Source organism: Lissotriton vulgaris, chromosome 6 (genome assembly GCF_964263255.1).
Source record: "Lissotriton vulgaris chromosome 6, aLisVul1.2, whole genome shotgun sequence".
Lineage (NCBI taxonomy): Eukaryota > Metazoa > Chordata > Amphibia > Caudata > Salamandridae > Lissotriton > Lissotriton vulgaris.
In genome coordinates, this window is record NC_141694.1 from 334,661,798 (window position 1) to 334,688,413 (window position 26,616).

Genomic DNA, 26,616 nt, shown 5'->3' on the forward strand with positions numbered 1-26,616 from the left:
CTGGACTGGGATCCCCCGGTTGTTTGTTCCTGCTCTTCGTTCTTGATGGAAGGGTGGTCTCCCGAAGGCTCATAGGAGGAGGAGAGAAAGAGGAGGAAGCCGTGAGATAACGGGTTGTTGTATTAAGGAAGATTTATACAGTCACCACACCTTTTTCTGGTGATAAAACTTCTTTGTATCCTGGGGACGGGATAGTGAGGGAAGGGAATTTATTCAGTGTCTAACGTATTGGGGAATAGTGATTTGCGACAGTCTTGGTGCTGGAAGTTATCCGAACAAAGAACTCCATAAGCGCATGCCCCCCCTCCCGATACAGAGGTAACATCAGAATGCGGCCTAACTTTTCCCACTGACTCTCCCTTTATCCGTACTCTACCTCGGTTCCACCACCCACTTCCCACAACCCACCCTCCAATTCCCTCGAGCCGATATCACTCACTGGCTCCGCCCCAACTCTCTGGAGTTGCGGCCGCTCCCCAGCATCCTCCGGACACCACCAGTCTTCGCACCAACTTTCGTCCGGTTCTCCAGCTTCGTCTGGTAACTTCTCATTCTTGACTTCGGGTCCCGCGTCTTCTCTCCCAGGTCCCGCATCTTCTCTCTTGGGTCCCGCGTCTTCTGTCTCAGGCTCGACTCCTGGGGTCCACGCACAGAGTCCATCTTCACGCCTCGACTTGCTTCCTGTCTCCAGCGCGCCACCGGTCTCAGACACCTCCCCTTGTTGTTGGCTTCCTTTCATTAGTCCCAGGAAGTGTTTCCGGCGTCCTTATGGGTTACTTCCGGGTCATTCTCAGTGCAGGCGTTTCGCTGTGGATAAACATGAGAGGAGCATGGTTGTGGTCGTTTTCCGACAACGACCCGGTCTCGAGGTGCAGCCCGATTTGTCAACTCTCCCCATGGTGATACCCAGGTAAGTACGTCCTGTTTGTTCCGCATTTCCTCACAGGCCCAATTCACAGCGTCCCAGGGTATCTGCATGTAATTGTATGGTATGATGTGATCTAGTAGGTGAACTGTTGCTGAGTGGTATGGAGTAGTGTTCTTAGGTGTAGAATGCACTTGTGTTGTAAGATGTGAAGTAATGCAGCGTGGTGTGGAGTTGCCTGGTGAGATTAATGTGAGGTGGTATAAACTAGTGTTGCATATTCTTTATAAGTGTGATGTGGTGATGTATGGTGAAGCTGTGTGGTATGTGGTGATACTAAGTTTGATTGAAGCTACACCTCACTCACTTCTTCCCTTGTAGTAGACCTAGGTTAGGTACACCGGGGTAGGCGTATTTTAGAAGCACCAGTTGAGTACTTTTAGTCATTATTTATCACTGTATGTATTTTATGCATTTTAGGTATTCTATGGCTTAGAGACCATATCATGCTATTACAATATTATTTTGTAATACTCTTTTTACTGTACGCACTTTACTTCATGCTAAGTATTGCGATTGTAGCAGTTCATTTCTTATGCGTGAGAAAGAAAACTGTTCAATAAAAACCCTTTTATTGAAAACGCCTGTCTCTCTATTTCTCTGCACCTCTGGTGAAACTAAGCATGCACCATTGACTGAGTGAAATAACTATCTATTGTTTCCGCGACTCTAGAGATTGATTTCTTATTCTTGGGAAACAAAGTTTTCATGTTTTAAGTGGTTGTCAGAAACTAATCCCTTCTTGTTCTTTCAAGAAAGTTTCTAGTGACCTCTGAGCTAGCTGGCACACACACACAATTAAGTTTAGTATATTCGGTAGAGACCTAGTTGACTTCAGTCCTACGTCTAAACTACAGGATACACTATTGCAATGCGCAGAGCCTATTCGGAATATAGGAACTACACTACATGGTGCCCAACGTTTGGTAAGACGATAATTTAACACTAGATACTAGAGTAACTCAGTCGTGGCTTTCACACAGACCCCTTTTTCCCCGTAAAATACTCCAATACGTCTGGAGTGGGTTAAAGGATAATATCCGCCAAAACTGAGTAGGACAAAAACCCCTATGTATTAGTTTTTGGTTTATTCAACGATGAAGGATACAGTGTTCCAAAAATATTGTGCACCTTATCTTTGTTTTCTTGAAACTTGCTCTGCAAACTTTCAGTCAACAAAATGAAGGAAAGTGACGACGAGAGGGAGAGAGCTGCAGCAGCAGCTCAAGCAGTCGTAGATGACACAAATCTCCAACAAAACGACGATGATGTTATAATCATCCCGGAAAACTTGAGGAAAACTATTGCTATAAAACTTATAGAAAATGGAGTATCATTGAGAGGTGGTAAAGCAATATTTGTCATAGAGGCACATGAGTATCGGCAGACAGAGGTATTCTATTCATGGATTATCTTTCCACAAGCAAATCCAACAACACATGTGTTCCACTACTACAAAGTAGAGGAACCTCTAGCGGAATACATTCCTTTCGAGGACATTGAAATTCCGCTAACTTACCAAGAGCATCAGCTCTGGTTTAATAGCACCCTACAACATCAAAATCACATTACCAGGCTCGGTTCACTAAGTAGACCAGGAGCTACATGACCGGTACTAGCCAGCTATACACCACATCCTGACATTGAAAGAATGACAGCTCCTGAACTATTAGCTCAGCTAAAACAGCTGATTAAAATACACAGGCAGTTGGTTCAATATGTCATGAGGATTTTAACAGTCCAACCAGCTGTAAGAATTCCACAGCACATCCCTTATCAAGGGAACACAAACAAAATTACACCACAGACTATACAGTCAGTCATTGGTAAATTGCCTGCAAAACGGGAACAAATTCCGTTCTGGTTAGCACAAAAATTTACTCAAATAGAGGCAGTATTCCCTGATAGTACACCTCATGAGAAACACAGGATTCTGACAATCTGTTTACCAATGGGGATTGCACCACACGTAGAGGACTGTGACACTTGGAGTACAGTCTTTGCTTCAATCTACACTAAAACACATGGTGTCCCGTCTATGGCGGTAATACCAGACATTCTAAGACAGATTCAAAATGAATGCGGTCCAGAACCGGCCTTAAATCTGGGTATGAAGTTACTGAAAGATTTCAAACAGGTCTCTGCTATACTATTAGCTAACATCAAAGGTGAAGCAGCATCAGTTGCAATCCGCCAAAAGCTAAAAGAAACAGATATTACGGAGCAACCATATGAGCTTGCCGGAATTATTGAAAAATCGTATGAAGAACTAGGTAGAGTTAGTTTGGGTGGGAAACCAGTAAAACCCCAACAAACGGAAAATCCGGAAAAAGTGTTTATTAAAAATAATCTCACTAATCCTAAGAAAAAGTGGGAAAACAGCAAAGAGACACTTCCTAGAGAGAAGCGTTCACAGTCCAGAAGAAGGTCTCCTCAGCGGGAGCCCGCTGAAAAAAGATATAACCTTAGAAATAGGGAAAATTTGAGAAAACCTGATAGATATCAAGATACTGATACTCGTTTCATACTTCCTCGCAGAAATCTGACGATCAGAACAAAAAAAAGAACGCATGAAGACCAAAGACGAACAGCACGTTCCAAAAATTAAGAAAAATCAATTATCAAAAAAGAAGGTAGCAAGTCTAAAGATCAGACATGCTGAGGATCTTGAGGAAACAACTCAAGAACAGGGAGTGGGCCCAAACAATGCTAGACAGCGCAGCAGAGGTAACCATAGCTCGCAAGATCCTGAAGGATCATCTGGAGAGAGTGGACTTGAATGAAAGTATCCAAGTTGAAACTGCAGATACCAGGGTTAGTGTACCACATAAGTTATATGAAGTAACACTACGGATGGAGGGGGACAAACCAAGAAAAGTTAGAGCACTCTTTTGGGAGAAGCTATCTAAGGGTTATGACATTCTTCTAGCTAAACAAGACTGGCTACCAGAATTTGTCAGGGAATGCCCACATGGCGAAGATATAATTCTGCCAGCCTTCTCAAATCAGATTCCAATACATAAAAAATACACATATGCCAGGAAATGGGCTGTGGCCCAGGCCCCAGCATTATACGAAAATCACGTAGGATGGGATGAGGATTCTCCTCACCATAAAATCCAGTTAAAAACTCAACCTAGTATGCAAAGGCAATATCCTGTTAAACAGGAAGCTAAAAAACATGTCAGGGAGATTTTAAATCAACTTGACTACCAAGGGGTGATTGAAACATGCACCTCATCTATGAACAATCCTTTGTTTCCTGTCTACAAGCCAGACAATACATATCGTCTAGTTTTGGACTACAGACACTTAAACTCTTGTTGCAAAACTTTTGCAGTACAAAATGTACACCGTGCAGCACTGATGAATAACATTGTGCGCAAAAAATATAAAACTACATTAGATATCTCAAATGGTTTCTTCTGTCAAAACATTGCACCAGAAAGCAGGTAAAGACTGCTTTCTCAATAATGGGGACACAGCGACAATTTTGCCATCTCCCCCAGGGATTCAAGAATAGTCCAGGGTTATTTTCAACCAGAGTAACTGAGTTACTTCAAATGTATGACGATGAGGCATTATCGTATGTCGATGACATCTATCTTACAGATGATGATTTGGTAGTGCACTTGAAAAGGGTGAACACCATAATACTTGGGTTTGCCTCTGAAGGGTATAAATTCAATTTCAAGAAATCACTAATTGCCCACCTCAATGTCCTATTTCTGGGATATAAGTTACCAAGTGAAGGCAAAAGCCTGGCAGCAAACTTCCTAGAAAAATGTGTGCTGTGCCAACCTCCAAAAACACTGAAAAACTTACAGTCAATTCTAGGTTTCCTGAATTTTGGAAGAACTTATGTTCTGAACTACGCAGAAAGGGTTAAACCTCTGTACGAACTAATCAAACCTGATTTCAAACCAACAAATTGGACTCAAACTCACACAGAAATTTTGCATTCAGTGCAAACAGACATGTTAGCAAAAACACAATTAGAAACACGCGACAATGTGCGCAACCTTGTGATCCGAATCATCCCAGGGAGATGCGGATTCACATAACTAACCTTTAATGAAGGTGAAAAGGTGCCAATAGCATACAAATCACACTTGTACACACAAGCTGAAATGAAATTCACTTCTACAGAGAAAATTCTGACAGCGGGTCAAACTGCAGTAGCAAAAGAGAGATCACTTGCGGAAGGTTAAACGCATAATGATCGTTACACCTGTACCTGCCTTAGAGGCAGTAACAAAAGCAAGCATTCCCAATGCAAAAGCTTTACATCCGAGATGGATACAATGGGTTAACTCTCTTGCTGTAACAGACGATGAATACGTTTTTGACCCATACGTGAAGACACAAGAATTTCTGCAATACGAATTAGAATGTCCTCTGCCAGCTGAAATTCTGCCACTTGAACATTACGGCTGTATAATCTATACAGACGGATCAGCACAGCCCGCAATTGGGGGTAAACAAGCCTATAGTGCTGCGTGCGCAATTGTTAAAGGTCGCTGGCACAAAGGTTAATTGGTCACTAAAACTCAATCACTCGGAGACTGTACAGCTCAGCGAGCTGAACTACAGGCTTTCAAGATGGCTGAAAATGCTGATCGCAAATTCCCCACACTCATAGTGTGCAATTCGTATTACTGCGTCCAATCTTACAATGAATATCTACAGAACTGGGTTCAAAACGGTTTCAAAGACGCAAATGGTGGCACAATTAAGCATAAAATGCTTTGGGAACAGGTAGTTCTTTTACAAAAAGAACTACAAAAGACTCACGTGATTCATACACTGAGTCATCAGCGTGATGGCGTTCACATTGCAGGGCATTCATTGGCTGATGAGGCCGCGAAGGCAGCTGTGCAAACGGCTTCCGTAGCTACAATCAATCATTCTAAAGCAACGATAGATGGTGAAACAATGCTAGCAGTTAATGCCTCAATGAAAGGCAACTATGCAGCATTGCCACTAAATTATCCACTCGAACATACATACATATTTGATGCAAACTCCGTTCCTTTTGCTTGAATCCCTGGAGTGGGGGATAGAGTAATTCTAAACAGGAATCGGAGAGCTGCTTTGGTTCACGAAGCACATATGGGGGAGGGTCTGAGACATCAAGGAATCTCAGAATCGCTTATAGATTTAGAAGAGATGTACTGGTGGCCGGGAATGAGCGTCGAAGTTTACAAATTCGGTATCAACTGTGACACCTGTTACAGAGATCATAGCTTTGAAAGCCACCAGGTACATGACTACAGTGTCACCAGCCCAGTACAGACACCACTGTTAGACAGCATTAAACTATCTACACGCGGACGTCGCAATAGACGTACCCGGTCCCATAGATATTAAGACAAGATTCATTTGGATGTGGCCTCAGCGCTCGGCTGACGCCCGAACTGTTATAAAAGATTTGCGAGTCTTTATCAGCGCATACGCAATCGGCACGCTACATTCTGACCAGGGTCCTGCATTTAGCTCAAAAGCTTACAAGGAGGCCATGGCCAGCTTGGGCGTTGCATTGCGGTTTTTGAGTCCCTTCCATCCTGAGGGAAATCCGGTAGTGGAAAGAAAAAACCGTGACATAAAGCAATCTATAACAGCTAGGGTATTAGGTTCGGGTGACTGGTGGGTCAAACATCTGAATAGTGTCCAAAGAAGTCTTAATAATCTGCCAAGAAATTCTCTGGGGGGAATCACTCCATATGAACTATTATTTGGTACTAGAATGCTTATCCAGGACCTTGATTGTCAAACTTCAGTAGTGGAACAGAAACCCCTTGATATCAAAGACCGTTTGGCTGTTTTACAGGACTTAAATGAAATAAGAAGAAGTCTGAGTAAGACAACATAAAGCCGACGACCACTGAAGAAAAACCACCTGTCCCAGTAAGACCTGTCTGGATTCCAAAGATTGGGGATCTAGTCAGGGAAAAGATTGCGGTAAAGAAGGAATTTGGGCCTTCTTACAGAAAAGCAGTACCTGTCTTAGCAATTCTTGGAACAAGATCAGTGTTACTAACGCCGCTTGCTGGAAAAAGGGAGAACAGAACAGTATCAATTGACCTGGTAAAACCACATCATGTGGCCGATAATAAGTAGTAGGCCCAGTGGACTCCCAAGAAGTAGCAGACGACCAAATCTAGCTACTATTCAAGAGGTTCAAACTGAAAGACTTATCACCTTTGATAAACCTGCAGTGAGAAAAGAAGGACTTTGCAATACAGCCATGGAACTCGTCCCTCTTGATACCCAAATATCAGTTCATCAAGAAACTCCTGTCTACAATGATGTAGCATCTGACTATACAAACATGTCGAAGGAGGAAGCTACTCCAGTGATCTCAAAAAATCCGGATGGAATACCGACTATTGACAGAACTCTTTCTGGTTATTTTATCAACTTTGATGGCTTTTCTGAGGATCCCAGTGAACCTGAGACTACGCCAGTAAATAAAACTTTTAAAGAAAAAATAACAGAACTCTTTCATCAACTTGAAAAAACTTATCTGGTTTCACCATGGGTTGAATTTTGGATTGTGTTAGGTGTACTTTTTCTCCTACTTTGGCTCATTCTTGTTTTAAGTCTGGGAAAAATAATAGATGGAAAATATAGTACAATGGACACAGGAAGTCAGAACATCAACTTACTGCTGCAACCTTACAAATCATCTCATTGTGAATGAAGAGACCTGTCATCAGTGAACATCACAGCCGTTCCTATACCTGGTGGTATAACATGGGACACAACTGATTATGACATTTATGGCCTGGTGGAATTGTTAAAGATTCTACACCAGTTCAAGGTTTCTTTGAGTGACTTTGTCTCACCCAGCCTTTGAAATGTCAGCAAAATTTCAAAAACATGAACACCTAGAAGGTTCAACAAGTTATGAAGAAATGTATTGTTATAATCATTTTGGTCACCAATATTTGCACAAATCGGTAAATCCAAGAAATGTTTTTACTTATAATCAATGGGAACATTGCCCGACGCCGCCAAAGGGCAGCTCAAAAATATTTTATGAAAAGTTTCCATACTTCTCAGGTTTTAATGTTACAAATCCAGAAACGTTTTATTTAAAAAATTTGAATAAGACAGGAATGAAAACAATGTTGACCAACACTAAACAAATTTATTCTGCAAACGTTTATGCTCAGCAGTTTACATTAGGTTTTAACTTTTGGAAAGACAACATTGAGACAAAAACTGTCTGGGGCACAAAAGAATGGCAGATGCAGGGTTTAGAAGCCTTGTTCAGAGCCTGCATTATACAAGAACAAAAATGTATTTTTGAATGACACAGTTCAACAAACGTCATGTTTTGGCTTAGCTAAGGTAAAATATTTAAACAAACCATCTATACCTAAGGCCACACCTGACAGTAATGACACTGCAGATGAGGAGGTAGATGTAAAACAGATTTTAAAACACAACAGAACCAATCCTGATTGGAAACAATGGTTAATCTGGCCCATACACACGAATACCTGTCAAGATAGATTCATGAACAAAACAGAAGGGTTCAAAATGAATAGGCCAGATCCAAGATACTCCCAGAGACAACACCGACGGATATTCACCACTTATAGTGTAGGAAAACTATGCCTTGATTGGCTACAAAAATCCACACTTCCAGAAATTAGGCAACACTTATCTTTACTTAAAGAAGGCGTTGACTTACAAGACTTTTTACTTGGGCGTTGTAAACAACATCAAAAATGTTTCATATACGCCGGTATATACGCTGCGTCAAACGAAGCTCGGAAAATAACACAAATGGAAACTGCAGAAAAAATACGAGAAATTGATCGTATTAATTTAGAGAAATCACTCTCTGTAGTAGACAATGGGTTAACGACTCTGTCCTCCAGAATTTATTCTTTGGACAGCATTGTATCATCTGCCATTGACATAATAGAGCAGGACTTGCTAATGCTACAACATGGGCAGTCTCAATTATGTTCTATAATGCTGCTAGGCTCGACGTTACAAAATCTCTGTGCAGGCTACGTGCCATGGTGTCTAATCAATACTACGTCATTGTTTACTGTCTTTAACTCTACAGATACAAATCTCTTTGGCACAAAGAGAATCAGACTATACCTTGCTGAGCATTGAAAAACTGGAAAGATTACCATTAACTGTGTCTGAGAAGCCTGTCGTTGAATGGATAATACATGGCACCATCTCGATACCAGTGACGATTTTCCAGTTTCAGTATTGTCTACAGCATATACCAGCATGCCTGTATGAAAAGTTGGGTAAAGGATATATTAAGTCAACCTGGACTTTACCATACATACACAGATGTTGGAGTGGGGGAAAGGAGGTATTTCTTAGTACAAAAAATTGTAAAAACCCACTAAGGGGTACACTTTTATGTGAAGGTATTAATTTACATGGAGCCTGCAAAGGTTCTTTACATAACCTTTCTTGCCACATGCACAGTACTCCAGCGGCCGTGATAGAACCAATTTTCAGGCAGCTTTCCAATGGGAGCTACGTTATGGTCAATGATCACATCTGTTGTGGCATGTTGCCAGGGAAAGCCTGTCTGGTTAGTGTGTCGGCCAGGGTCACTTGTTGTATGCAAGTATTGTATCCAAAGAGTAATACAGACAGGGAGACGGCGTTATGGCCTTCACTGAATTTCTCTTCTATACGAATTAATACTTTAAGCAGAATGAAAGCCATTCTTTTGCAAAAAACTGTGCCACTGACGTCGTCTAGAGAAATGTATGATCTGCAAGTTGCAAGGACTTCTGCAGAGATACATGCATTATTATCAACAAACTGCCCAGTGCATTTCACAGAAATGTTAGGTCAAATCTTAAACATGTCTGATACCAGTGGCATCGCACATGTATTTAAGACAATTTTTTCTGGACTGTTAGCACCGTTTAAAGCAGTCCTCAGCATTTTTCCAAATTTCGTGCACTCCGTGTTCGGCAGCTTGCCTCTCATTTTGGAACTCGTAGCAGGAATTCTATTTTTGTTCCTTCTGCTCCGATATGGCAAGTCCAGTCACCAACGATACCCAGACTACCATGAAAAAGCCCTCATAGCCATGCGGTATCGTGAAAGAATTACACAGATTCTTGGCTTGGCTCGTTTAAGAGATCTGAATACCACTTGGTTCCTTTCATTCAGACCAATCTGTCAATATTGCATCTTACCTGTTTTGAGATGCCTGCTTTGCGGAGAAGAATGCGTGTTAGACTTCTGTCTTACACTCTCATCAGCACTGCCAACGGATGTTGATGCCTTGCTAGGTCCGGTAACGACTCATGCATCATGTTGCCCCCAATGGCTGCCAATCCTGATGACGGCATTCATTGAGATCTCACCAGCGAATCCAGCTATTGGTGAGGTACGTGGAACAACAGGCACACAGGCACCATCTACATCGAACATTGCTAATGCGACTGACACTGACGGCGATGCTTCACATCTATGCACATTTGATCTACTTGATGAAGTAGTTCCACTTTCACCAACTGTGGTAGACGGCTTCTTTGCCAGCTTAGATGATTTGATGTTTTCTCCCGACACAGAGAATAACTTTTGAAAGTGCACACAGCGTTCCATGAACTCTGAAATTCGGCCTTCGGTTTTTCAAAACAAACCCTCTTTCTGCAATCTACATTTGAATTTTTCCTTTTTCCTTTTTCAGAATAGAACTTTTTCCCTTGGCACAAAGTAATCTGCTTAAAGTAGAACTATTCCTAGACAATAAGAATTTCATTTGATACTTCCTATAGACAAATATTTGGCATTATCTCATGAAAACGATAACAGTTTATATATCATGCTATGGAATGATTTCGACCATTTCTTCTGTAAATTTAGAACCATTTGATAAATGTCATTTCATGTTTTCTTTTAGATAGCATTTTTTAAACAGATATTGCTTGTAAGATGCGTGCAAGGCAAATACTTGTGCATGTGTATAAACCATGTTTAATACATTTCATGTACTTTGGGTGGGATTATGAACTCATGCTTTAGTTATGTTTTTTATGCTTATAGATTTAGTAATATTAGACATAATACATGGAGTGGGTGTTGTATAGCGTTTTAGGACCCTAGTGTAATTTTCCAGATTCATGCCCTTATATAGGTATAAAATACGGTATCCTAATATAGGCATAGAAATCAGAACCATGTTAAGACATAGCTCAAGTAGTCCTAATACGGCTTGTCTACTTCCACTAGTTCCGAAAATCTACAACGATTTCTTGGAAAAACCCGCCTTCAGCAGTCAGGGACTTCCCCCTGCATAAATATTAATGTATCCAAGAAATCATGGAGTTTTCACAGAATCAAGTCTCTAATGACGTTATTATGTCCAATCTTACGTCAAACTCGGCACCTTCAAGGTATAAATATGGCCACACTTGTCCAAACAAACACACAGTGGTTTGAAGCAGTACGACTATCTACTTGCCGGATGCGCCCTGCTGCTGCAAGTGCCGAAGGAAGCTGACCCTCCAGCTGAAGCACTGAGAGACGTTGTACTTTCTCCAGCTGAGAAATTCAGCTCCAGTGTTTCCAGGCTACCCTTGCGGGTTGCTGGGAAATCGAGTCCTGAGAGAGAGATACAAGACCTCCTACATTCTAAAACCAAGGTACGGAGCTGATTAGACCCTAAGAGAATTCTTGGAATAGATTCTTGTCTAAAGAATACTAAACTTAAGCTACACCTCACTTACTTCTTCCCTTGTACTAGACCTAGGTTAGGTACACCGGGGTAGGCCTATTTTAGAAGCACCAGTTGAGTACATTTAGTCATTATTTATCACTGTATGTATTTTATGCCTTTTAGGTATTCTATGGCTTAGAAACCATATCATGCTATTACAATATTATTTTGTAATACTCTTTTTACTGTACGCGCTTTACTTCATGCTAAGTATTGCGGTTGTAGCAGTTCACATCTTATGCGTGAGAAAGAAGACTGTAAAAAAAAACCTTTTATTGAAAACGCCAGTCTCTCTATTTCTCTGCACCTCTGGTGAAACCAAGCATGCACGATTGACTGAGTGAAAAAACTATCTATTGTTTCCGCGACTCTAGAGATTGATTTCTTATTCTTGGGAAACAAAGTTGTCATGTTTTAAGCAGTTGTCAGAAACTAATCCCTTCTTGTTCATTCAAGAAAGTTTCTAGTGACCTCTGAGCTAGCTGGCACACACACACAATTAAGTTTATTATATTTGGTAGAGACCTAGTTGACTTCAGTCCCACGTCTAAACTACAGGATACACTTTCCAATGCGCAGAGCCTATTGGGAATCTATGAACTACACTACAGTCTGATGTGGTACAGAATGATATAGCCTGGATAAGGGAATGGAGTAATATGGTGTTACATGGTGTTCTGTGATGTGCTTTTGTTAGACCTTATTTTGCATGATGGTGTATGTTGTGATAAGGTGTGGGAGACTGTGAGTGTGGACATACTTTTTTTCTTGAAACGATGGGCCTACTCTAATGGTAACAGGAACGGTTTGCTATGAGAACTTCGTTGGTCAGAGAGAAGAGGCAGGGGAGGTTGGCAGGCAGGAATCAAAGAAGGAGAGTTGTGGAGAAGTACATATGTAACATGTGGGTCCAATCAGAGAGAGGGCAGATACCTTGCACCACTCTTTGTGAGAAAGAATATTTGTCCATTAAAATCTACATCTAACAGGATATAGCGTAACCAAAAAACAGCACAGCCAGTGAGCTGAGTTTCCTGGTACTACTGGAGGGCAGCATAAGAAGGATTTAATCCTATACTAGGAGTACCAATACAACTTTGGATGGTGATCCCAGAGTTGCCTTTCAATGTGATATACTTTAATAAAACAAAAGAATGAACACATTATTAGGGAATCTAAGTGTCAAATTATTGATCAGGGTACAAAGTTCCATGCTCAGCATTGCTTTATCCAGACTGGTACAGAAAAATGAAGTCTAGTATGTCTCTAAATATCCTTACTAAACATTGAAAGAACTTTCAACACCAAAATCTAATAGACATTATGTACACACAAACGTAGGAACACTTACTACGCAGTAAGACATAAATACAGTAATACATAGATATTGGCAGAAACATTCCACATGATAAAGGATGTGTAATGTACTGTGAGGTAACAGCATGTGGGAGAAAGCAAATTAAGCAGAAAGGCACCTTTGTGTGTAATGGGTATGGAGGCGGTGTGTTAAACCCACTTGTGCTGTGTGTCTTTCAATCAAGAGAAGGTCAGCAGTCATTGCAGAGTACTGGTGCTGTGCGGACTGAAGCAGGGTGAGTCTGGAGGACCTAGTGTGCAACAGTTCACAAGACTGTGATTCCCAGAAAACCAAAACTCGTGTGTTCCAGAGAGATAGCAGCCATTTTAGATTATTGGATATAACCTTCCTTATAGTTGACAGTGTCCTTGCTAGGCAATCGTGCTATAATGTTGCTACAGTTGGGTAAGACTGGCCTACAGTGCAAACTGCCTGTACCAGAAAGGCCAGTCTGACTTAAAAGTGTGTGAACCAGTTTTTGGGTTGTTTGTGGGCCTGGTTATTGGTCAGGTGGCTGGTTTTTACTGTTGATTTCTCTGACATTAGGAAAGACATTTCCCATAGCAAGCACAATTGCATGCAAGGTCCCATACCTTGCAAAAGACCTATATGGGTTGGGGCTTATTTACAAGCCCCTTGTGCCACAGCAGCACCATTTTTTATGATGCTATGGTGGCGCAGATTGCAGAATCATATCTATGAGGCGACCCAAAGCCACTTTGCGTGGATTTTCATGGAATCGTAGATATGGGGTAAGGCAAAGCAGTGCAAGTTGCTGCGTTACCTTACACTGCGTCAGAGAGGTGTTCCATGGGTGTTGCAGTGGGTGTTACCACACAACAACCATGGGTTTTGACGTATTCCCAGATTTACAAGGATCTCCGACACCTGGTAATGTGTCAAAAATGCGCTTCCCTAGGCCAGGTGTAAGCAGGAGAAATATGTTTATTTCTCCTAGTTCGTTACTCTTTCTGTGTGTATTGTTTGTTTGCACTATTAGATTATAGAGACATATCCTGAAGGCCTACTGTTGATCAAAACAAAACTTGAACTCAAACTAATTTAGAAATATTGAAACTGGATTTCATTTAAGAAGGAATTACATTGAACATTTTAAGGTAATATTGTTGATGAACATGAACGTTGAACTTGAGATATTTCCACTCTGTTGGGATTCTTTTTTTCACTACAAGGAGTATACTGAATATTTTAAAGTCATATTATTGGTGGAAACAAACTTATGAACTTAAACTAGTCTTGAATGCTTAGAGACTCATTTTTAATATATGTGTGTGTTTATACATATACAACCTCTGTCCACAAAATATTGATAGCCAAACGCATTTCTTCTGTCATATGATATTGTCTTCAAAAGGTTCCCATTTGGAAATGCGAGCACAGGGATGGTTGGCCATGTTCCAAGCAGGCAGCCATCTCTGTGTTTGTAGCCAAAGCAATTGCAGTCACTAATCGTTAATACATACCATATGTGTGTATTGGCTACTTTTGAAATATTAAGGACTTGTTTTCAATTCCAGATCAATATCTGGTTTTGTGATAGCCAGAACTCTCTTCCTTCCAAAGACTATAGTTCATTTAGAGGTCCCTGTTCACTGATTCATCTCCGCCCTTATAGAATAAAAATGACACAATGTTTCCAAGACATTTTGATTCCCTACCATGTTATTTACCTGTAGCAATCCCTTGACAATCCCTTGTTACCTGAAATAACAATGTTTAGAAGTGTACTCTTATTTCCGAAATGAGCACAGTTTAGAAGTGCACCCATGTTTTCTGAGCCAACACTGAATATCCCTGTTGAAGAAGATAGCATTGCTTGTGACAGAGTGTGTATTTTTGTATCTCAAACGTTGTGTATATTCATCATATAACTCCCACCATTGATTGTATGGACCTTTGTTGGTCGACAAGGAAAGAGGATAAGGACCTATCATTTACATTAATTTCATTAACAGTGAACACCAATTGGGGACTTCGCAGGAAAGAACAGAGAGAATTCAAGTGAGTTTAAAGGGATGTTTTAAAAATTAGTTTAAAACCAATCATTAATTCATTAAGTTTCAACACATAGTCATCATTATTAGAGATTCAAATAATCTAAAAGTCAATATTTCAAAATAAGATAAAATAGCACGCTGGTAGGAACTGCAAATAGTATTCAGAATATACAGTAAGTGTGTTCCAAAAAAGTCCCTAATTTTGATTATAGACGGTTTGGGCAAGAATGAAGTTTTAATAAGCAATATAAGCTTAAGTGTCAGCTTCAGAATAGGAATGCATATCATAACGCCTTAGCACACATGCAGTGGAGATTTGCAGAGGCTAGAAATGTCTTGTAAGTTCGAAGTCAGAAAGCATCTCTAAGATCTGCTCATGTTAAGACATAGCTCAAGTAGTCTTAATTAAGCATGGGCGAATTTTGCGAATTTGCGATCTGCGAGTTTGCGGATTTGCGAATTTGCGATCCGCAAAATTCGCGAATTTGTGCGAATTTTTGTTTTTTTGCGTGTTCGCAGGGTTTTTTACGTGTTCGCGGGGTTTTTTGCGTGTTCGCAGGGCTTTTTGCATCTTCGCGAGCCGCTTGCATAGCGAAGTTACCCATGCAGTCGTTTATGGGAGAGGGAGAGAGAGATAGATAGATAGATAGATAGATAGATAGATAGATAGATAGATAGATAGATAGATAGATAGATAGAAAGAGAGAGAAAGAGAGGGAAAGAGAGAGGGAGAGAGAGAACGAGAGAAAGAAAGAGAGGCCGGATCTCTGAAGGGCCAGATTCCTGAGTTGCCCCTACAGAACATACAGCTTTTTATTTTTAGCAAAATGCATATGAAAATTGTGCTGTAAAGGTCTCTTTTAGATTAACCCCTCCTGACATCTCAAAATGGGTGTATTTGCCATCCTCTCCCGTCTTCCTGTTTTTTATACCTGATGAGGTTTAATTCCTTGGACAGGTGCCTCGTTGCCTACTTGTAACTATTCTCTGACCCTGCTTCAAGGGTCAGAGCAGGGTCAGAGAATAGTTGCAAGTAGGCAACGAGGCGCCAGGAAGCAATTAGCAGCAGATGTCCAAGTTGAAGTTAATTTGTTTGTAACCCTTTTGTAAAAGGTTACAAAGAAATTAGGTTCACCTTTTGCACCTGCTGCTGTAACCCTTGCTTGGCTGAAAATTCGTCCCCGCTGATTCGCGGATTTTACCGCGATTTCACGAGATTCGCGGATCGCGAAATCGCGGAACATCCGCAAATTCGCCCGCGAAACGGATTTTACGCCCACCCTTAGTCCTAATACGGCTTGGCTACTTCCACTAGTTCCGAAACTCTACAACGATTTCTTGGATAAACCCGCCTTCAGCAGTCAGGGACTTCCTCTGGCATAAATATTAATTTATCCAAGAAATCATGGAGTTTTCAGAGAATCAAGTCTCTAATGACGTTATTATGTCCAATCTTACGTCAAACTCGGCACCTTCAAGGTATAAATATGCCCACACTTGTCCAACCAAACACACAGTGGTCTGGAGCAGTTCGACTATCTACTTGCCCGACGCGCCCTGCTGCTGCAAGTGCCGAAGGAAGCCGACCCTCCAGCTGACGCACTGAGAGACGCTGTACTTTCTCCAGCTGAGAAATCCAGCTCCAGTATTTCCAGGCTACCCTTGCGGGTTGCTGGGAAATCGAGTCCTGAGAGAGAGATACAAGACCTCCTACATTCTAAAACCAAGGTACGGAGCTGATTAGACCCTAAGAGAATTCTTGGAATAGATTCTTGTCAAAAGAATACTAAACTTAAGCTACACCTCACTTAGGGGCTCATTAGGATTGCGGTTTTTCCGCATCCTCGGGGCCGGCGGAAGCCACCGCCGGCCCAGAGGATGCGGAAAAACCGCAGCGGACTGACCAAAGACCCACCGCCACATTAGGATGGCTGGTGGGTCCTGGTTTCCGTCCGCAGCTTTTCCGCCGCGGCTGGCTTACAACCGCGGCGGAAAAGCTCTAATCTGATGACAGTGTCTCTCAGACACTGTCAGGCAGATTAGGATGGGATGTAAAACATGCTTTTCCGCGGCGGCTTTTCCGCCGTGGAAAAGCATGTGTAACTTCACTGCGGGGGCCCGTTGCGGGCCCCCTAGGTGAAGGGGGGTGGGGGGTGCACATGGGGGGTACCTATGGTACCCCCCTGCATTTGTATGCAGAAAGCGGCAGGCACGGCGAGGTGCCTGCCTCTTTCTGCATGCAAATGCAATGACCGCATTTTTAACATTGCCGCGAGTGCAGCTTGAAGCCGCACCCGCCGCAATGTTAAAAATAGAGGATGTGACCGCCAGGGTGGCGGTCACATCCTAATCGCACAGGAGGGGACTCCGCAGCCCATGCGGACGTCCCCTCCTCCTCAGTGATCGCGGACGGACGCAAGTCCGTCCGCGATCATAATCGGCCCCTTACTTTGGGAATTGGGACTTCGCAGGAAAGAACAGTGAGAATTCAAGTGAGTTTAAAGGGATGTATTAAAAATTAGTTTAAAACCAATCATTAATTCATTACGTTTCAACACGTAGTCATCATTATTAGAGATTCAAATAATCTAAAAGTCAATATTTCAAAAAAAGATAAAATAGTACGCTGGCAGGAACTGCAAATAGTATTCAGAATATACAGTAAGTGTGTTCCAAGAAAAGTCCCTAATCTTGATTATAGACGGTTTGGGCAAGAATTACATTTTAATAAGCAATATAAGTTTAAGTGTCAGCTTCAGAATAGGAATGCATATCATGAAGCCTTAGCACACATGCAGTGGAGATTTGCACAGACTAGAAATGTCTTGTAAGTTCGAAGTCAGCAAGCATCTCTAAGATCTGCTTCTCTTAGTCTAAGGAACACACACTATTGTAATTCAACAAAACACTTGTTGCAGTATTGCAACTTGTTCCCACTCTTAGGGCCCCATTATTCTCTTCCAAACTCTGGAAGCAGCTAAACCTAATAGTTTCATACGTCTTTACTTTGGTTCATACATGGCTATGTCCATGAGTTGTTACTCTGACTAGAATCTTATGGTTCAAACAGCCCTTCCCACGAGTCATAATTTCTGGCATCTTCCTCTACTCCTTGTGAGAACCTCAATATCATTTGTCTAGTACATAACAAAAACCTATTCACTAGCTAGCAGTAGGCTTCTGGAAAACACGGTATTTGCAGTGGAAAGAAAAGCAACTGCATAAATGCATGAATATGCCTCTTAGTCTTAACATTTTAAATGTGACATTCAAAATTGCATTAGTAGTTAAACTAATTTAATTCATTACATGTTAACTGTAATGTGTGCTTATAATGGCTATGTTTCATTACCTCCTACAAAGTATACGTTAAAGGTGCACATGTGATTTAACGTTGTCATTCATACTTTATTAAATGCGTTTAATTTGCAAAATGAAGAATTTCACTCTACTGTTTAGATAACCACCAATGCTTAGCGGTGTGTTATTTCTTTCAGACCCACGATTTTTAGGACTGACATTACAAGTTCTTTTGATTTTACCAAAATTATATATATATATAAGCTCATGAGAGTGCTCTATCTTTGCAACCCTTACTGCCATTCCTTCTTTCTGTCCTTCTTTTATTATACCTTTCCTCTTTGTTTCTTTCCTTCCTTCTTTCATTCTTTCATTCCTCTTTGTTTCCTTCTTCCATTCTCGCATTCCTCTGTTTGTTTGTTTGATTGATTGTTTGTTTGTTTGTTTCTTTCTTTCTAGCCAGATTTCGTCCATTAGTGTGTTCTGTCGTTCACATTTTTCCTCCAACCACTCCAGCATGCATGAATGGGCATCAGCCCACTTCAACCATTAATTGAGTTCGCTATTAGTTACGGCTAACTAATAGCGAAAGGCTTCAAAGGGTTTACCGCATCACACAAAGTAGTTTCCTTTAGTGCCAGGGACTGCTTCGGCAATGTGTGCCTTTTTGAGACCATAACAAATGTTTTGCCTTTTGCTAATGTTTTTGCTTATAATGATGAGGGCATGGCTCTTCCCAAACAATAAAGGTGGATATTCTCAAGAACGTGTTATAGCCATGGCAAAAGTAACTTAACGCAACACTTAACATCGCAGTCTATCGCTGGAAAGTTACGCCGTGTCAACTAAGTATTCACAACACGGCGGTTCCATGCAATAGTTTCCAAATAACGCGTCACATGACAGCGATAAAACCAATACCACGCCGCAAAAATGCGAAACACGAACGCAAAAAAAGTTGCGATGAGGCCAATCGTGATATAAAAAGCAGCGAAACCCAGCGGCAGGCCTGCAACTCCCACGCGTCTAGTGGGAAAATGCACTATAAAAGCTACAAAAACAACGCACCAGAAACAATCCAAAGTGCGTAGCAACGTGGATGCACCCTGACCTAGCGCAGAGGCCAAAGCGAACTCCACGAGCCCCACAGACCACCAGCAAGGATTAACGGGGTCGGGGAAGGCCAAGAAGAAGAGGGAGAGGAAGATGGGGTGCAGTCTGCAGGAAAACCAGATCAGCGTCACGGAAGTGATAGAACACTACCATCAACTGACCCACAATTAGACTACCGTAAATGAAGTTGGAGTGTTGAGTAGGACAAGAGGCACTGGCATGATGTGAAAAGCCACACCAAGTACCAACTCGCTGACAACAAGAAGGCAGCAAAGGTGACAGGAATTGGCAGTCCTGTGCCACAGGAGGAGCTGGAGGAAATGGAAGCCACAGTCATCAGTGTGGGGACGGTGCAAGGGGGTTGGAGTCCGGACACAGCTCGAGAAGACCAGACACAACATCAACAGGATGAGCAACGACCAACGACCAGGGACCAGGGACTGGAGGGACGGGGGAGATGGGCACAATGACACACATGCACAATGATGTGTAGCACATTGCACACCCACAATGACCCTGGATCATGTCCCTGATCCCCATGGCACACTGCAGCACACATACATAGCAATAACAGCACATCCGGGGGCGTGGCTAGCAGCCGTTCAAGATGGCCGCTACCTAACGGAGTTCCTACCTTCACAAACATAAATCCTCCATTATCCGGTGCCATCCGCTCTTAAATCTGTTTGCAGACTGAAGCTAATCGTCCCAGGCCCCCCCCCGGGAGACTCCCGGAGAGGGCGGCGATCCAAATGTGAGACCGACGCCCTTTTCTGAACCCCTTGAATGCAATGGTAATGGCGGACTCGAAGTGAGGGCATCAGCAGCTTCGGAACCTGCAAGGAGCTGGGGCTGCCAAGTGACGGTGCTGCGACCTCCATTTACCACAAATGAACGGCGGCCGTGGAGCGAGAGGTGATTGTGGACAGCTTGCAGATACGCGCTGCCGGAGGCCCGGGTACTACTCTGATTACTCAAGGCCCCGGCTTCTGGGCCTAGAAGGAGGGGGGGCGGCGCAGCTCCGATTTCGGCGGCTCATGAAGCGCCGCACTGTTACACATAGGCACTGGGGCAGTGACGCCGAGCAGTGGCGAAGGGACACGCATGACTGTGCCTGCTGTGGCTGGGTCGGGCGGAATTGGTACAGTACTGCAGATTGCCCATTTGCGGAGACCCGAACCACATAGCAGAAATTGAGGCCCCGGCTTGAGGCTTATTTATGCAGCAGTCCCGGGATAGTGACTGGAACTAAGAGGTGGCTGGAACCAGCGCTGCCCCTAACTCGATGGGTGCTCCTTGAGTGGGGTATAAGACTGCTGCGGGTGGTGCGGCAGCTGCCCCTCCCCCCCTTTTCTTCCCCGTCGTCTTCTCCTGAGCACCGGGGGGGTGACGTTGGAGTACGGCTCCGTGGTGGCCCTTGGTACAATAGAGAGGTGGTGACCCCCTGGACTCTTGGGGAACTTCCCTTCATCCAGTCCGGTGTGGAGTGGCATATGAGGCGCGTGGCGAAGGTTGTCCTGTGACCCGTAGGGTCAGGTGCCCTTTGGCGGCCCTATTGCTGGCACACGGGTGGCAGGTGAGACCCGCAGAGAGCAGGGGAAGACTGGTGGATGGTGAAGCATTGAAGTGGTCCCCTCTGAGGATTGGTTGAGCGTTGACACAGAAAGCGTGATTAACTCAGTGGGACCGCGACGCTATCTACGGAGACGGTTTGGAGGCTGAAGATGCCTGGGTAGCTTGGCACACCGATCAGACTATTGAAAATTGGGCCTGGTGAAGGACGTCGTGCCGAGCCAATCGGCTGAGATATACCACACAGGAGACTCTGGGGTAGAGGTACCTTGGCTGCCCCCTTCCCCGGTTGAGTGTACTGGCTGAGAGAGCACTGCAATGGCGACAGGAGGGAGAGGTCCCTAGAGTAACCCCCAAAAACAATTGGCAAAATTTGCGTGGTCCAAGGCTGAAGACAAAAGTGGCTCCCCGAGATCGGGGAAGGAAGGCGATGCAGCGACATCGGCGCAGGACTCGGAGCCCACCCTTCATGATGTTATGGCGGCTATCAGTGGAGTGCGGACATCGGTGGACTCGGTTAACGTTGAGGTCTTGCTCCTTCGGGCCGACTTCTGCAAGATGGACGAGAGAGTCAAGGACCTAAAAATAGTCACTAATGCCCTACAGACTGACACATCGGAGCTGCAAACACAGATGCGTGAACTGTAGAAAAAACAGGAGAGAATGTCACAGCAACTCGATGACTACAAAGGTCGTGCCCGCCATAATCACATTAGCGTTTTGGGAGTTCCGGAGAGGGCAGAGGGGCTGGCAGCGGTCCTTAATATGGAAGACCTCATTACGAAACACCTTAAACCTAAGTCTCTATTCAATTACTTTTCGATTGAAAGGGCCCACAGAGTACCGGGTGGTACGCCACGGCCTGGAGCGCCGCCGACACCCATTATCGCACGGGTTTCCAACTACCACGACAGAGACATTATCTTGCAGACGGCTCGCTCCAGCCCTCCTCTGAAAATAGATAACATGGAGGCGGCCCTCTTTCCTGATTTTACGGCCTAGGTGCTGGCCCAAAGGCGCAGCTTCCAGGCGGTTAAGAAGGAACTCAGAGACCGGGAGCTTAGATATGCAATGCTGTTTCCTGAGCGCTTGAGAGTTGAGTCCGATGGCAAGTCATGGTTTTTTTACTTCCTGGAGGCAGCCTGGGACTGGATGGGCGGCTGGACTATGGTAGGGAGCCATGAGGGGGGTAGGCAGAGTAAACCGGGCCAACGGATATTTCCTTTCCTCCCTGACTCCCACAGAAGAACTTTAGTTCAGGCTTTAGTGATCAGCCGTCTTGATTACTGTAATGGTCTACTAGCAGGCGCTAATGAAGAGGTTCTAGACCGTCTGCAGGTAGTGCAGAATACAGCAGCCAGGCTGGTGCTCAATGCACCCCCCAGATCTCCATCTGAACCTCTATTACGTAAACTTCACTGGCTGCCCATACGTCTACGAGTGAAGTTTAAGACCTGCTGTACTATTCATAAAGGTCTTCATGAACTAGGACCTGAATATTTGTCCAAAAAATGTGTCCCATATGTTCCTGCCCGTACCCTTAGGTCCAGCGAACAGCTGCTATTAAATGTACCTAAGATCAGTAAAACCAGGCTTGGCGGCAGGGCTTTGTCTGTGGTGGGTCCCAATTACTGGAATATGCTCCCACTGTCATTGAGACAATGTTCTAACCATCTTCGTTTCAGAAAGAACCTGAAAACGTTTTTATTTAGCTCATTTTAGCTAATTTCCCTCTCTTCGGATTCTGTCCTAAATAAATAAATTTAATATCTTTGCTACCTCTATAGTTTTTCAGGCCGGCTGTCATAAGCGCGGAGATACTCCTCCGGGAGTCTATTCATAGCGCTATAAAAACCAGCAAATAAAAACCAGCAAATAAACGGAATGGAGCTCCTATAGAGACGGCCCAAGGAAGCCCAGCAGATGTTCCTAGTCAGCTTGAGGAACAAGACTAATGGACATAGGCGTCAGGAATCGAGCGATCAGGCTGGGACACGAACGAAAGCGCAAGTAGTGGGGTCGGGGATGCGGGCAGGGGGAACGATACTCATTATTGTGTGATTTGTTAATGTAAGCCTAGCAATGTGACGTACTATTTGATTATCTAGAAGTTATTGGGGAGGGACTCATCTGGCTCATAGTGGATGGCTACAATTCCAGTTCTTTTGACTTGACTTAATGGGAAGGGGGGCTGTTTTACCCCGGGTACTTTCAACATTCTAGGGGGGGAGAAAAGCACTCTGCCAAGTTTGATGATGAGTAGTTTTGAATCCATGGGCAGGGAGGGGGGGTAGAGGTTGGGGAGGGGGAGCGGGAGATTGTTTCTTGATTACTTGGTTTATTGATGACTTGGTTGATAAACTGGGACGATTGAGTGACTTAACGGAGAAAGAGTTGTTTATTCAATTATTGGTTTTCATACATCCAAAATGTAAAATGGCTATACTGTTTGTTGAACGGCACCTGCTAGATATACAGATTTACACATGATCTTATTCAGACATAATCCGAAGGAGTGAACGAGGGATGACACACAGACATGCGGCAGGATAGTAAACGACTTTTGACCGTGCTGTCCTGGAATAAAAATGGGATGGGAGACAAGATCAAGAGGGGCATAGTACAGCAATACCTGCAGAGACATTCACCTGATGTGGTCTTGTTACAGGAAACCCATTTAGTGGGTCACAAATCTAAGGCCCTCACTAGATGGGGATACACACTTTTGGCGCATGCGGATTATACTACGGATTCCGGGGGTACGGCTATATTAGTAAAAAAGAACACACCACTCATTATACTCAAGACATGGACAGACACGGCAGGCAACTTTGCGGGGATGGAAGCCCAGTGGGATGGGAAAGATCTTAATCTGATCTCGGTCTACCTGCCACCTGCTCTGGGCAAAATGTCACTAGAGGACCTGGGCAACAAATGTGACATTAGATGACACTATTTATCGTAGTCCACCTAAGCCCCAAGAAAAGGCTAATAACCTGCTGCCCGACTTTGTGCAGGCACTGGGTCTTGCAGGCGTGGGTCAAGCACCTCATCCCACAGACACAATGTTTACCTTTTTCTCTAATGCCCACCGTAGTCTGTGACGTATTGACTGCTTCCTTACACATCTATCATAAGTGGGTAATTTTGTCCAATATAAAGTGCTGCCTAGAGGGAACTCGGATCACTCTCCGATCCAGACGGCATATACGCAATGGGAACGTCAACCGCCAGCCACAATAGTAATCAACCCCTGGCTCCTAAGCATCCCCGACATTAGAGACGAACTTCGTACGCAGACCGGGAATTATTTTACGGAAAACGTGGGTTCGGCTGACTCCTCACAAACCGTCTGGGAGGCCTCCAAAGTGGTGATTAAGGGCTTAGCTAGGCCGTTAAAGACGAGCTACACTTTCAAAAAGCAAGAACTCTTGGCTCAGGTGGAAACTGACCTCACATGCATGATCCCTCGCCCGACATCAGCCATAGGCTTCTCCTGAAACAGGATGAGTTTCGGTTAAAATCTAGAGAGCAGACAGTGGCCAGGCTTCGAGGGACGCAACACAGACTCTACGAGCTAGGGTACTGGACAGGCAGGACGCTGGCGTGGCTGGAAAGGCGGGAGCAAGGCTCCATATGGGTTCATAGGCTGACGCCGCCGGATGGAGACACGGTAACACACCCAAAAGACATAGTGAAACGATTTGCCGACTATTTTGAAGGGGTGTACTCCCCCTCTACTAGTTATACAGCGGACGATTCACATCAGCTTCTTAAAGACAGTAATGTTCCGTGCCTCTCGGTGGCAGATAAAGATATTCTGGAGGCTGACCTCTCCACGGAAGAAATAGGCAAGGCTCTGGGGCAACTTAAATCAGGAAAGGCTATGGAACCCAACGGAGTTCCGGTGGAGTTTCTTAAGGCTACAGCCTCTTTAACTATACCACATCGGAAAGTCATGTATGAGGAGAGTTTGGAGAAGGGCCAGCTGCCCCTAGACCAGCGCCTGGCCACTATTGTAGTTATTTATAAACAAGGAGAACCGAGTGACGCTTGCAGCTCCTATAGGCCAATCTCATTGATCAATGTTGAGACGAAGATATTAGTGAAAGTCTTGGCGAATAGATTAGCAGCAGTTATTACCTCCTTAGTCAACCCAGACCAATCTGGCTTTATGCCAGGGCATAACACGGCTCTCAACTTGCGGCGGGTACACAACGTCATGGCTAGACGACCATACATAGAAGAAGACACGGCGATATTATCCCTAGATGCCTCTATGGCGTTCAACTCAATAGAATGGCCATATCTATTCGAGGTGTTGCAAAGGGCATGGCTAGGCCCCAAATTTGTGGCTTGGGTATGCCTCTTATATACAGGGGTATTAGGACTGGTGAGAGTGAACGGTTTTACCTCCCGGGCGTTCGAACTCCGTAGGGGTACAAGGCAGGGATGCCCGTTATCCCCACTGATCTTTTCCCTCGTACTGGAGCCGCTCGCGGCCTGGATGCGTAGAGACGTGATGGTACGTGGCATGCGCTGGACGAATGATGTGGAAGATTGCATATCACTCTATGCGGATGATATCCTTCTTTACTTGACATACCCATATAGATCGATCAGTGTTGTCTTAGACATATTCACAAACTTTGGTAAATACTCGGGGTTTGCAATAAAGTGGCGCAAATCAGTACTTTTCATGCTGCATCTAGCAACCCGGTGTGTGATAATAGTAGCCACTGACGGTTTTCGATACTTGGGGATCTTTGTTACCTCGGACCCAGCCTCTTTCTACGATTCAAATTTGGCTCCGCCTCTGGCTAGATTGCGTGCAGATGTTAAGCATTGGATGACCCTACCCTTGACACTGGTGGGAAGGGCGGCGCTTTTTAAGATGCTGGCCCTTCCTCGCTTCCTCTATGTTCTCCACAACTGCCCCTACAAAGTCCCAGATTCATATTTCAGAGCATATTTCAGAGCTGGTTAGGGTGAGATCACCACGCTGTTATGGGATGGGAAGGCCCATAGGATTGCTAGGCAGAAATTGACAAAAAGTTGGTATGATGGGGGCATAGTCCTCCCAGAGCTGCAGCGTTATTACTGGGCGGCGCACCTGGTGACTGTTAACCATTGGATATATTACCCTAAACATTTGGGATGCCACGGACTTACCGGAAATCGAACAACAGTTCACTACTTTGGGTTACACAATGGTGAAGCGGGAGGTGGCTAGGGGTTGGGGGAACACAACCCCGCCTTGTGTCACCTTGTAGGGCAACGAAATGGACCGGAGGTCCATAAGGCAAGGGGGTGCCCTAAGAAATGGGATAGGAAGTGGTCCCACTGGACAAACACAGGGGAGATATATGTGTGTCGCCCACTGTAGAAATGGAAATGCGCAGACAGGAGACATTGATGAGAGATGTGTCTCGAGGGATATTGACTGCTATTGACTTGTAATTTCTTGATGATATTATGCAATGTGTTGTTCAATCATGTACTGTACTACTGTGATTTTCTTCAATAAACAAAGATAAAAAATAAAAAATAAAAAAATAACAGCACATCCCACGACAATGCTGCACAAAGTGCAACACCGACACTGCAG